At 45.6% G+C, this 12,829-nt stretch overlaps 1 pseudogene across 1 annotated transcript; it reads left to right on the top strand.

The window, feature by feature from the left end:
- Positions 1-718: 718 nt before the first annotated feature.
- On the top strand, positions 719-1,925 carry LOC309804003 (small ribosomal subunit protein eS4-like; annotated as a pseudogene). The gene has a single exon. The product of its transcript is annotated as a small ribosomal subunit protein eS4-like (transcript).
- The last annotated feature ends 10,904 nt before the right edge of the window (positions 1,926-12,829 follow it).

Here is a 12,829-nt window from a genome sequence, read left to right as displayed (position 1 = left end):
GATGAATGGATAAAGAAGTTGTGGCACATATATACAATGGAATATTACTCAGCCATAAAAAGGAATGAAATTGGGTCATTTGTTGAGACATGGGTGGATCTAGAGACTGTCATACAGAGTGAAGTAAGTCAGCAAGAGAAAAACAAATATTGTACATTAACGCATGTATGTGGAACCTAGAAAAATGGTACAGATGAACCGGTTTGCAGGGCAGAAGTTGAGACACAGATGTAGAGAACAAACATGGACACCAAGGGGGGAAAGCCGCAGGGGTGGGGGGATGGTGGTGTGATGAATTGGGCGATTGGGATTGACACGTATACACTGATGTGTGTAAAATTGATGACTATTAAGAACCTGCTGTATAAAAAAATAAAATTTAAAAATTTTTTAAAAACTAAAAAAAAAAGATGTGGTACATATATACAATGGAATACTACTCAGCCATACAGAAGAATGAAATAATGCCATTTGCAGCAACTGTATGGACCTAGAGATTATCATACTATGTGAAGTATGTCAGAGAGAGAAAGACAAATACCATATATCACTATTATGTGGAATCTAAAATATGACACAGAATGAACTTATCTACAAAACAGAAACAGACTCAGACAGAGAACAGACTTGTGGTTGCCAAGGGGGAGGGTGGGGTGGGAGAGGGATAGATTGGGAGTTTGGGGTAGGAATGCAAACTATTTTATACAGAATGGATAAACAACAAGGTCCTACTGTATAGCACAAGGAATTATATTCAATATCCTGTGATAAACCACAATGGAGCACTTTTCATGCCTAGCGCAGCCATGGTTTGTGGTCCCAAGAGGCACCTGAAGTGCATAGCAGCTCCAAAGCATTGGACGCTGGATAAACCAACTGGTGCGTTTGCTCCTCGTCCATCTACCGGTCCCCACGAGCTGAGGGAATGTCTCCCACTAATTATTTTCCTAAGGAACAGACTTAAGTATGCCCTAACAGGAGATGAACTAAAGAAGATCTTCATGCAGCATTTCATTTAAGATGGATGGCAAGGTCCACAATGATAGAACCTACACTGCTGGTTTTATGGACGTCATCAGCATTGACAAGACTGGAGAGAACTTTTGTCTGATCTGTGACACCAAGGATCGCTTTGCTGCTCATCATATTACACCTGATGAGGTGAAGTATAAGTTGAGAAAGATGCAAAATGAGCAAAATGAGAAAGATCTTTGTGGGGACAAAAGGAATCCCTCATCTGGTGACCCATGATGCTCTCACCATTGGCTACACTGACCTCCTCATCAAGGTGAATGACACCATTCAGATTGATTTGGAGACTGGCAAGATTATACTGATTTCATCAGATTGGACACTGGTAACCTGTGCATGGTGACTGGAGGTGCTAACTGGGAAGAATTGGTGTGATCACCAACAGGGAGAGACATCCTGGTTCTTTTGATGTAGTTCATGTGAAAGATGCCAATGGCAACAGCTTTGCCACCTGGCTCTCCAACATTTTCGTTATTGGCAAAGGCAACAAACCGTGGATCTCTCTTCCCCATGGAAACGGTATCCACCTTACCAGTGCTGAAGAGAGAGACAAGAGACTGGCGGCCAAACAGAGCCATGGATAAAATGATCTCTAGGTGATATGATTGGAAGTCTTTGTACTTAATTAAAGACAATACTGCATTAAAAAAAACACACACACACACAATGGAAAAGAATATGAAAAAGAATGTATATATATGTATATATACATGTATGTATGTATAACTGAATCACTTTGCTGTACAGTAGACATTAATACAAATTGTAAATCAAATGTAATTCAATAAAATAAATTTAAAAAAAAGAAAATGGGAGTGAGAGGAAAAAAATCTAGGAGGGCACTAATCCCATCTTGGAGGCCCGACCCTCATGACTGCATCTAAACCTAATGATCTCCCATAGGTCCACCTCCAAATATGATCACACTAGGGGGTTAGAGCAGGATATCTAACATCCAACTATTGGGAATTCCTAAAGGAGGGAAAAGAAAAGGAAAGGGGAAAATGATCAAAGGAATCATAAAAGCATATTTTCCAGAGTTGAAGGAAGAACTCAAGTGTTCAGGATGAAAGAACCCAGCACAGTGGATGGAAAAAGAGCCCCTCCAGGGCACAGTGTCATAATTGCCAAACATACCAGAGCTGTGTGGATCCGTGCTGGCGTTAGCCAGGAGCCCAGGGGAAGGAAGCCGTGGCTGAGTACATGGGCCTAAGTGAGGAGATGGGAACCATGGCTCTGGAGAGCAGAGAGAGTCTGGTGTTCCTGAAAATTCCTGGTGGAGAGTCTCAGCGAGAGATCCTGGTAAGAAATGGTGAGGTTACATTGAGACTAATCAGCGTGATCATGTGCTGTTCTCTGGCTACAGTCAAGACTAGTTAATGCCCTACAGGGCTATAAAACCACAAGCAATGGGGGTGCCAAAAATCCACAAGTGAACATGTAATACACACTCTATGTACATACACACGTAGTGAATGGCAAGTCAAATAAAGATGTATTCCCCCTGGTGATAGAATAGTCCTGGGGTGGTCCTCTTAACAATATTCCAGTGGGACACTGGGATGACAAGTTGGGATGACAAGCTGGCCTACTTTTGCCTTAATTCCAAGTTTGGGTGATTTTTCTGAACACCCCTTGACAATGCAAAGCACAAAGCTTCAGTGACCTGGCAGCAATGTGAGTGACTAAAGCAGGCCCACATCAGAGGACACTCAGACCCAGTGTTGAGAGACAACAGGGAGAGGTGGGGATTGGGGAGAACTGGAGAGCACACACCCTTTCTCCAGGTGTGGCTCCTCCTCGGCATCAGGGACCATTGCCCTGGATTTACATACCATCCATTCTCTGCTCACTGACTCCCACATTTTTATACCCAGCTCCACTGCTCCCTGAGCCCTTCACAGGGCCTGTGTCCACTTGGCATCAGGTTTGATATGACCCCAAAACCTGTTCCTCCCTTCATTTTCTAACCCACCAAAATGGCTCTGCCATCCTCCCAGTTGCTCGAGCCAAGAGCCAAATGTGACTTCTTGATTCTTGTGCATTAAAAAGAATGGATAACAGCAAAGGAAATTGTAAACAAAATGAAAAGACAACCTATGAAATGGGAGAAAATATTTACAAACGATGCAACTGACAAGGAATTTCCAAAATATACATACAAACACCTCATACAACTCAATAAAAAAAAAAAACCCAATCAAAAAATGGGCAAAAGACCTAAATAGGCATTTCTCCAAAGAAGACATACAGACAGCCAACAGACACATGAAAAGATGCTCAACATCACTAATTATTAGAGAAATGCAAATCAAAACTATGAGATATCACCTCATACTGGTCAGAATGGCTATCATCAAAAATGTCTACAGGGCTTCCCTGGTGGCACAGTGGTTGAGAATCTGCCTGCCAGTGCAGGGTCATGGGTTCGAGCCCTGGTTTGGGAAGATCCCACATGCCACGGAGCAACTAGGCCCGTGAGCCACAACTACTGAGCCTGCGCGTCTGCAGCCTGTGCTCCGCAACAAGAGAGGCCGTGATAGTGAGAGGCCCGCGCACCGCGTTGAAGAGTGGCCCCTGCTCGCCGCAACTAGAGAAAGCCCTCACACAGAAACGAAGACCCAACACAGCCAAAAAAAAAGAAAAAAATGTCTACAAATAATAAATGCTGGAGAGGGCGTGGAGCAAAGGGAACCCTCCTACACTGTTGGTGGGAATGTAAATTGGTGCAGCCACTATGGAGAACAGTATGGAGGTTCCTTAGAAAACTAAAAATAGAGTTACCACATGATCCAGTAATCCCACTCCTGGGCGTATATACAGAAAAGGCAAAAATTCTAATTCGACAAGATACGTGCACCCAATGTCCATAGCAGTACTGTTTACAATAGCCAAGACATGGAAGCAACCTAAATGCCCATAAACAGATGAATGGTTAAAGAAGATGTGGTATATATACACAATGTACTATTACTCAGCCGTGAAAAACAATGAAATAATGCTATTTGCAGCAACGTGGATGGACCTAGAGATTATCATACTAAGTGAAGTAAGTCAGATAGAGAAAGACAAATATATGATATGATTTTTATGTGGAATCTAAGAAAATGATACAAATGAACTCATTTATAAAACAAATAGATTCACAGATACTGAAAACTAACTTATGGTTACCAAAGGGGAAAGGGGAGTGGGGGAGGGATAAATGAGGAGTTTGGGATTAGCAGATACACACTACTATATATAAAATAGATAACCAACAAGGACCTACTGTATAGCACAGGGAACTATATTCTATAACTTGTAATAATCTATAACGGAAAAGAATCTGAAAAAGAAATTATACAAATAAATGAATATTAATATATGTATATATATTTTATATGTATAACTGAATCACTTTGCTGTAGCTGTACACCTGAAACTAACACAACACTGTAAATCAACTATACTTCAACTACAAAAATTAAAAAAAAACAAAAGATACATGCATCCCAATGTTCATAGCATCACTATTGACAAAAACCAAGACATGGGAGCCACTTAAGTGTCCATCAACAGATGAATGGATAAAGATGATACATATATATATATATATATTTACTGTATAGCATAGGCAACTGTCTTGAATATCTTGTAATAACCAATGATGGAAAAGAATCTGAAAAAGAATTTATATATATTATATATATACACACATACATATAACTGAATCACTTTCTGTACATCTAAAATTAACAGTATTGTAAATCAATTATAGTTCAATTTTAAAAATCATATTAAGAAAGGATGGATAGATTTGGAATGATGTGCCTCATATATTATGTATGAAAGGCAAGCAGTAGATTGGTATACCCATTCCTTTAAAGAAAATTAAATAAATTACACCACACATAATAAGTTACATAGAAGAACTATGTGGAAGCAAACATATATTATTAATAGTAACTTCCTCAAAGGAATGGTGCTCAGCAAGGTGGAAGGGAGGACTTGCACGTTCTACTTTATATTCCTGTTGTTGTTTGAATATTTTACGACCAGCTTTTATTTTTTGTTTTGATATGGAGCCATTTAAGAATAAATAAAACATATCCATATAATAAAACACTACACAGCCATTACATTTGTAGAAGATAATAAATGACATTGAAAGATGTTAATAATACATTAGGTGTAAAAGCTGATAACAGAATCATATGTCCAGAAGGATTCTAGCTTAGTTTTAAAAAAATCTATTTGCAAAAAGAGGTCTGGATTAGGAAATAGTAGTGGATGTAAGAGCCAGAGCTGGGGCATAAGGGAGACCTGGGTTTCAGCCTTAATGGCTGTTGATTTGCCTATGATCTTAGGTAAATTGGGAAAGTCCTCTCAGTCTCAGTTTCCTTAACTGTAAAGTAGGGACAATAGTACCTACACTATAGAGAGGTATTCTGTAAGGATTTGCTGAAATAATGCTTGTCACCCCTAAACTTAGCACCGTTACTGACACATAATAGATAAATGCTACCTGCTCTGGGAGAAATAATGATTATTCTAATAAAATCTTCAACTAATAATTATTAGGGATATATACCAAGGTGTTAACAAAACACTGACCTGGAGATAATAAATGGCTTTTTATTCCCCCCCCATTATTTTCTAAGTTTCTTTTTTCTGACCATACTTTTGCTTTTGTAATAAAAACATATTTGAAAAATAGAATATCTCAAGCCAATAGCCAACATTATCCTTAAGAGTAAAACATAACAGACATTACCAATGAGGTAAGAAATGACTTAGATGCAGGACTCTGCTGCGTTTCAAGGCAAAAAGGCAGGCAAGAAACTAACTAAACTACTGAGAAAGAGAAGACAAAAGTTCGGGTCATCTTCTTAGAATTTCCCTGGGAATCAACCAAAATATGCTCCTGGTTCAGTAAAGTGGCTGAATACACAATAAATATACAAAATTGAAACTGCTTTCCCAGACACCAGTCGGTAGCTATTAACAGAGTGGGCCTGTGGGTAGCAAGAGAGGCAGGTGGACAGGAGACCTCAAATCTGGATAACCTGGTGAGGTTGTACACACAGTGTGGATGGTGACCAGCCCCCCGGCCAGGGAAAGAGCCAGTCTCCAGAACATACCCCACAGTGCACCTAAGCCTCGATCATATTCTCAGGAACAGTATAATTATACTGCACTGTTACTGAATTTGTATTAAAACAGTCGTGTATTCAACATAAATGCTTAACATTTACTGTTATTTTTGTGACTTATGCCACAGCCCTTTACTCCTAAATACTGCAGTGAATATTTACTAAGATTAGAGATATTCTCGTACATAATCACAGTATAGTTACCCACCTCAATTTAACACTGTTACAGACTTTTCTCTCATCTAATATTCACATTCCAACATTCTCAGTAGAGCCAGTAATGTCCTTTTATACTATTTTTTCCCTCCAGCACAGGATCCAGTCTGGGGTCAGAGATTGCATTCGGCTGTCGTGTCTCTTTAGCCTCGTTTAATCTGGAACATTTCTATGACTGTTCTTTACCCTTTTTTTTTTTGAGGCACGCGGGCCTCTCACCGCTGTGGCCTCTCCCGTTGCGGAGCACAGGCTCTGGACGCGCAGGCTCAGCGGCCATGGCTCACGGGCCCAGCTGCTCTGCGGCATGTGGGATCTTCCCGGACTGGGGCACGAACCCGTGTCCCCTGCATCGGCAGGCGGACTGTCAACCACTGCGCCACCAGGGAAGCCCTGTTATCTTTTATGACATTGACATTGGAAGAATACGACCAACCATTCCTCCCCCAACTCCCACCCGCCCTTTTAAATAAAAATAGAATTTTGCATTTGTCTGATGTTTCCTTGTGACTAGTTTCTAGTTATTTGTTCTTGGCCAAAATACTGCAGAGAGCATATATTGAGTCCTTCTTAGAGTAATATATCTGGAGGCACATGACACCTGTCTATCCCTCCTTGGTGATGTTAATTTTGATCACCTGATCAGGGTGTGGTCCAATTTCTCCACTGTATAATTACTGGGTTTTCTTTGTTTTTCATTTTTTGGTCTTGCTTGCAAATAATATGCAGTCTGTGGGGAGTCTGACATCATACAAATATCCTGATCATTGCCAAAACATCCCCCTAGATTTAGCAACTCTTAATGATTCTTGAGTGATCCAGTCTTTACTAGGATGGTTGTAAAGAATGGCTTTCCAGTTCTAGCATTTCTTTTACTACATTGGTTGACTCAGAATTTTACTGTAGCAAAGGTCCTCCATTCTTCCTATGTATTTGCTTATCTGTTATCATTGTGGGCTCATAAATGTCTGTTTTTATGGGCTTATAATTCATTACTCTACTTGATTGTTTTGGTGCTCAAACACTCCCAGATTTGGCCACTGGGAGCCCCTCCAAGCCAGTGCCCGTGTCCTGTGACACGCCCTCGATATGGTTTTTGAACATTCCCTTACTTTCTAGCCTCACAAGATGTCCCAGGCTCATCATATACCTACCCTGCCCCAGCTCTGGGATTAGTCACTTCTCTGAGAAACTCTGGGGACTGGAATTACAGACCAAGAGCTGAGAGCTGCTAGAATATCCTTCCTTCTTGACCTTTTCAGCAGACAGAGCTAGGAAATAAATGTACTGTGTGTGTGTATACAAATATACATTCAAACACATATACATGTGCATGTATATATACACATTTTAGAAATCATGAGTTTGCATCTATATCTCCAAATCCATGGAATCTGAAGTTTAACAAGTGTTCTGAGTGACACCTGCGATCAGAGGAGGGGGAGGGGGAGCTGCTCCCGGACCCCTGCTCCCAGTGGGAGGGGGTGCGGGCACAGCCTGTATGGAGGAACAGACAAACATGCCAACCTGGAGGGCAAATTCCCAGGGAGATTCCGTCCTGGACTGTCGTCTCCACTGGCAGTGAGTCTTGCTTTGCTCTCCACATTACACCAAGCCTTAGTGTACCAGTCTGCAGAAGTCTCTCCGTAGGTCCTGAATGATGCTGAAGTAACTCAAATGACGCTTCTTCAATAAATGGGAGTGTGCTGCTAAGAAAAAGGAGGGACTTTGAAAAGAAAAACTTGGGATTAAAGCATATCATTGCTAAGAGCAAAAAACAGAACACGTGTGCTTAGAAGTCAAAGTCGTGGTCCATGCTAGACCTTTGGCTTGAAGAATTATCTAAGAGTATTGAAAAAGACAAATAATTGGAAATCTGGAGAATTAAACAATCATACTAGCAGAAAAGCAGGCAAAGGATATGAAATGGCAAGTCACAAAGAAGGAATACAAATGGACAGTAAATAGGGGAGAATATGCCCATTCGAACTAGTAATTCAAGAAAAGCAAATGAGTACAGCAATGAAAATATTTTTTTGGTCTAACAGTGTTTAGGTAATAGAAACAAAAAAGGAATCAACCTAAGTAGAGAAAAATATATAAAATATATTGAGAAAATATAAGTGCTGTGATTCTGCTGCATCAGGTATCACATCAGATTGTCAAGGTGAATTTGTTTTCTGTTATTAGGCTGTAGGATCCAAGTTTATTCAACTTTGTACACTTAGCACCTAACATGGTGCTTGGCACAAAGTAGGTTCATAAAAGGAAAGGTCATATTTCTTGACCACAGAGCAATAAAAGTAGGAATTAATCACAAAAGTTTATCTGCCGCTTGGAAATTCAAAATGCATGTAGAAGCGTGTGTGCAAATGTATATGTGTGTGTGTGTGTGTGTGTGTGTGTATAGGTGTGAGAGCCAGGGACACTAGGTGTGATGGGTGTGGCGTGGGTCCGTGTGGGTAGGTATAGCCTACACATTGGGATGGGAGGTGTTTGTTTGAGCATGGTTCTGTCCAGGTGGTCTGTATATATCAGTGTGCGTATGTGTTGGGCTGCACCCCACAGGCCTGCAAGCCTTGCAGTTGTCCAGCCTCAGGACCAAAGAAAGAGCCTGGAAACAGCCACAGAGACATCAGTGGCTTACTGGACAGGGGATCTTACATGTCCAAAACAAAGGGTCCTGGAGCAACACCCCATGGTATACAGCAGATGGCAGGCACGACATGGCAGCCATCTCGGCTACTCAGGGGAGAAGGAGGCTGCCATTTACAGGGGAATTGATGTCAGCTTGGCTCATCAGTCACCAGGGAAACCAGCGGCTGGGGCCCATCCCTCACTGCCCCTCTGGTTAATGACCATCACCATCACGAGGGCAGATGTTTCCCTTTAAGAAACTAGCAGGTGGAGCCGTTCTGGCCTAAGGACTAGAACAATGACTAGCTGGGGAAGGGGGTAAAGATGCTCAGGTGAGAGCGTATAGGAGAAGCAGGGCCTGGTCCAGCAGGGGAGGGACAGAGAGCAAGAGAGCCGCCATCTTGAGTGGACTGACCACACACTCCCCCGCTACATCCCCTGAGCGACCCTTACCATCTGGGTCACCCCTCTTCCACAATATCCCTGGGGTCAGGTATGTAGAGGGGTACTGCAACCAGATACCACACGTGCGATTCAGACAGCAGCACCTAACGAGTATCAAGGGTAAGACAGGCACTTATCCAGTCAACTTTTCATGGGAGTCCAGAGCAGGACGACAATGGCATCTCGCTGGAGACCCAGCAGTCAGACTCCTTTCGCAGTGAGGCAGCCCTTGTTGCCCAGTCTGTAACCAGATGCCTTCCGCTCAGACTAGGGACTTAAGATGTTTAACAGGCACGATGCAGGGGAGATCGCAGCCACCGAGCAGAATATGAGCGGTGACAGCACGCTGGGCTAGCCCCACCCCCACCCGCGGTTATCGTCCTGGCCTGCAGTGCCGTGCCACGGAACAAGCACATAGCAATCGAGCGCGGGGCTAATACAATGCTGCTTTCTCCAGCAGGCAAAATCTGTGCTATTCCCCACCGGGCGGGGAACCCAAATCACCAGGGACTTACCTGCCAGCCCCAGGGCCATCTTATAATGTGCTCCCCGGGGGTAGATCGGATGGCAAGGGCAAAAGTGACTTATTGTCCTGGCCCATAGCTGTCGACGGCCCTTTGGTGGTCAAGAGCCGTACTCAGATGGGGACTAGTCGGCTAACACAGCATAGGCACTGGGACGATGGCTCCTGGGATGCTCAGTGATAGTTCCGGGGCTTGAGTTAGCCTCCTGATGCACAGCTGAGGGCAGGTTCCCACCCCTATGGTTAACTGGCTCAGCAGCCTTTCAGTTAGGCCGGCGGCACTGGGGCCGTAGGGCGGGTGAAAATGGCAGCATGTGGCATTCTTCGCGGCCCATTCCTCAACTTCAGGGTGGGTCCCTTGGTCACTAGTGATATGCATAGGGGTCCCATATGTCACACACAGCTGTTCTAGACCCCCAGTGGTGGGTTTTTGCGTTGCTCCACGACGTGGGTAGGCCTTTTGTAATGTCTTCCACCTGTTACGACACACCGTAGGCTGCATGTAGCTCTGGCCCCTCCCGCAGCTGGGACCCGAAGCCCCAGGGTACTCTAGTATTTTGCCATTGCCACAGGCCTCAACCACTCCTTTCCGGGTAACTGGCCACAAGCCTGTCTCTGAGTTAATATCCCTAAAGCCTGTGTCTTTAGCTGTTTAGGGGTGGAGGGTGTGGGTATCTCGTCTTACCCAACCAGAGAACGCCTAAGTATTTGATAGCTATGCCAGGTCTGTACATTTCGTCTGTACTCTCCAGCCATCCCCGGGCCGTCAGATGAGCCAGGAGCACGGGGCCGCTACTTTTAAACTGGAGAGTGAGGTTAACAGATCACCACCAGTAGAGTGGAAGATACAGACATCTCTCACAGTGGTCAGCTGTCACGGGGCCCCAAGGGCTAGCGGACGGCCCCCGCACCCCGCCCCTCCCCGATCACCCCACAGTTTGCGGTTCCCCGTCCTTACCTTCCAACATCTTGGCATTCACCGGAGTTTCCTCGGCTTCCTGACTCACAGCAGTTGGGCTGCACCACACAGGCCTGTGAGTCTTGTCGTTGTCCAGCCATGAGACCGAAGAAAGAGCCTGGAAACAGCCAGAGACATCGATGGTTAATCGGATGAAGTGTCTTACACGTTCGAACCAGAGGATCCTGGAGCAACATCCCACCGTGGGCAGCAGGCAGGACGTGGCAGCCATCTTGACTACTTGAGGGAGAAGGAGGCTGCCGTTTACAGTGCAATTGATGTCAGGTTGGCTCATCAGTCACCAGGGAAACCAGCGGCTGGGGCCCGCCCCTCACCGCCCCTCACCGCCCCTCACGTTAATGACCATCACCATCACGAGGGCAGATGTTTCCCTTTAAGAAACTAGCAGGTGGAGCCATTCTGGCCTAAGGACTAGAACAATGACTAGCTGGGGAAGGGGTTAAAGATGCTCAGGTGACAGCGTGTAGGCGAAGCAGGGCCTAGTCGAGCAGGGGAGGGACAGAGAGCAAGAGAGCCGCCATCTTGAGTGGCCTGACCACACACTCCCCTGCTACATCCCCTGAGCGACCCTTACCATCTGGGTCACCCCTCTTCCACAATATCCCTGGGGTCAGGTATGTAGAGGGGTACTGCAACCAGATACCACACGTGCGATTCAGACAGCAGCACCTAACGAGTATCAAGGGTAAGACAGGCACTTATCCAGTCAACTTTTCATGGGAGTCCAGAGCAGGACGACAATGGCATCTCGCTGGAGACCCAGCAGTCAGACTCCTTTCGCAGTGAGGCAGCCCTTGTTGCCCAGTCCGTAACCAGATGCCTTCCGCTCAGACTAGGGACCTAAGATGTTTAACAGGCACGATGCAGGAGAGATCGCGGCCACCGAGCAGAATACGAGCGGTGACAGCACGCTGGGCTAGCCCCACCCCAGCCCGCGGTCTTACACGTTCGAACCAGAGGATCCTGGAGCAACAGCCCACCGTGAGCATCAGGCAGGACGTGACAGCCATCTTGGCTACTTGAGGGAGCAGGAGGCTGCCGTTTATAGCGCAATTGATTGACGTCAGGTTGGCTCATCAGTCACCAGGGAAACCAGAGGCTGGGGCCCGCCCCTCACCGCATTTCGGGTTAACGACCATCTAGCCTAAGGACTAGAACAATCTCTAGCTGGGGAAGGGGGTGATGATGCTCGTGTGACAGGGTGTAGTAGAAGCAGGGCCTGGTCGAGCTGGGGATCTACAGAGCAAGAGAGCCGCCATCTTGAGTGTCCTGACCATATAGTGATGTGTCCCAGTTTTGTTTGTACAGAGCAGTGGTCAGGGTGTGTGACACATGCCTAAGGCCCGTGGGGTCCCAGGCTCAGGCCCGTGGGGTCCCAGGAGGTAGGGCAGAGGCAGATGCATTGTGCCGTGGCCAGGCTGTGGGAGTCAGCGGCTGAGTCCCTGGCTGGCCTGTCCATAGGTCCTGCTGCAGCTGTGGCCAAGGGCCAGGGGACACAGGGGCGGGGGTGGGGAAGCAGGGAGACACAGGATGGGGGCTGGATGGGGCTGCGGGGGGGGAGGGGGCAGGAGGACAGCACAATGCCTCCAGACCATCTCTCTGCAAGCAGCACTCAAAGTCAGCCCCCAGCACTGGTCCCTGCCCCGCTACAGTCTTCCTTCCAGGTCATCCCCTCTTCCTTTCAAGCTATAGACGGAGAGTGAGTTCAAGGTCCTCCCACTCCCACTGGAGGTTTGGGGAAACAGTCCTGGCAAGAGGAGAGGGGCAACGTGTTCACTATAGGAAATGGGCAGCACAATTGCATTCTAATAAATCAGTGCAGATTTCCGAGCAGTACGGCATCTCTCGGGCTCCGCGGGCCGTGGA

The sequence above is a fragment of the Mesoplodon mirus genome (genome assembly GCF_964341445.2).
Source record: "Mesoplodon mirus genome assembly, chromosome: 1".
Classification (NCBI taxonomy): domain Eukaryota; kingdom Metazoa; phylum Chordata; class Mammalia; order Artiodactyla; family Ziphiidae; genus Mesoplodon; species Mesoplodon mirus.
This window is presented reverse-complemented; position numbering and strand designations above follow the sequence as displayed.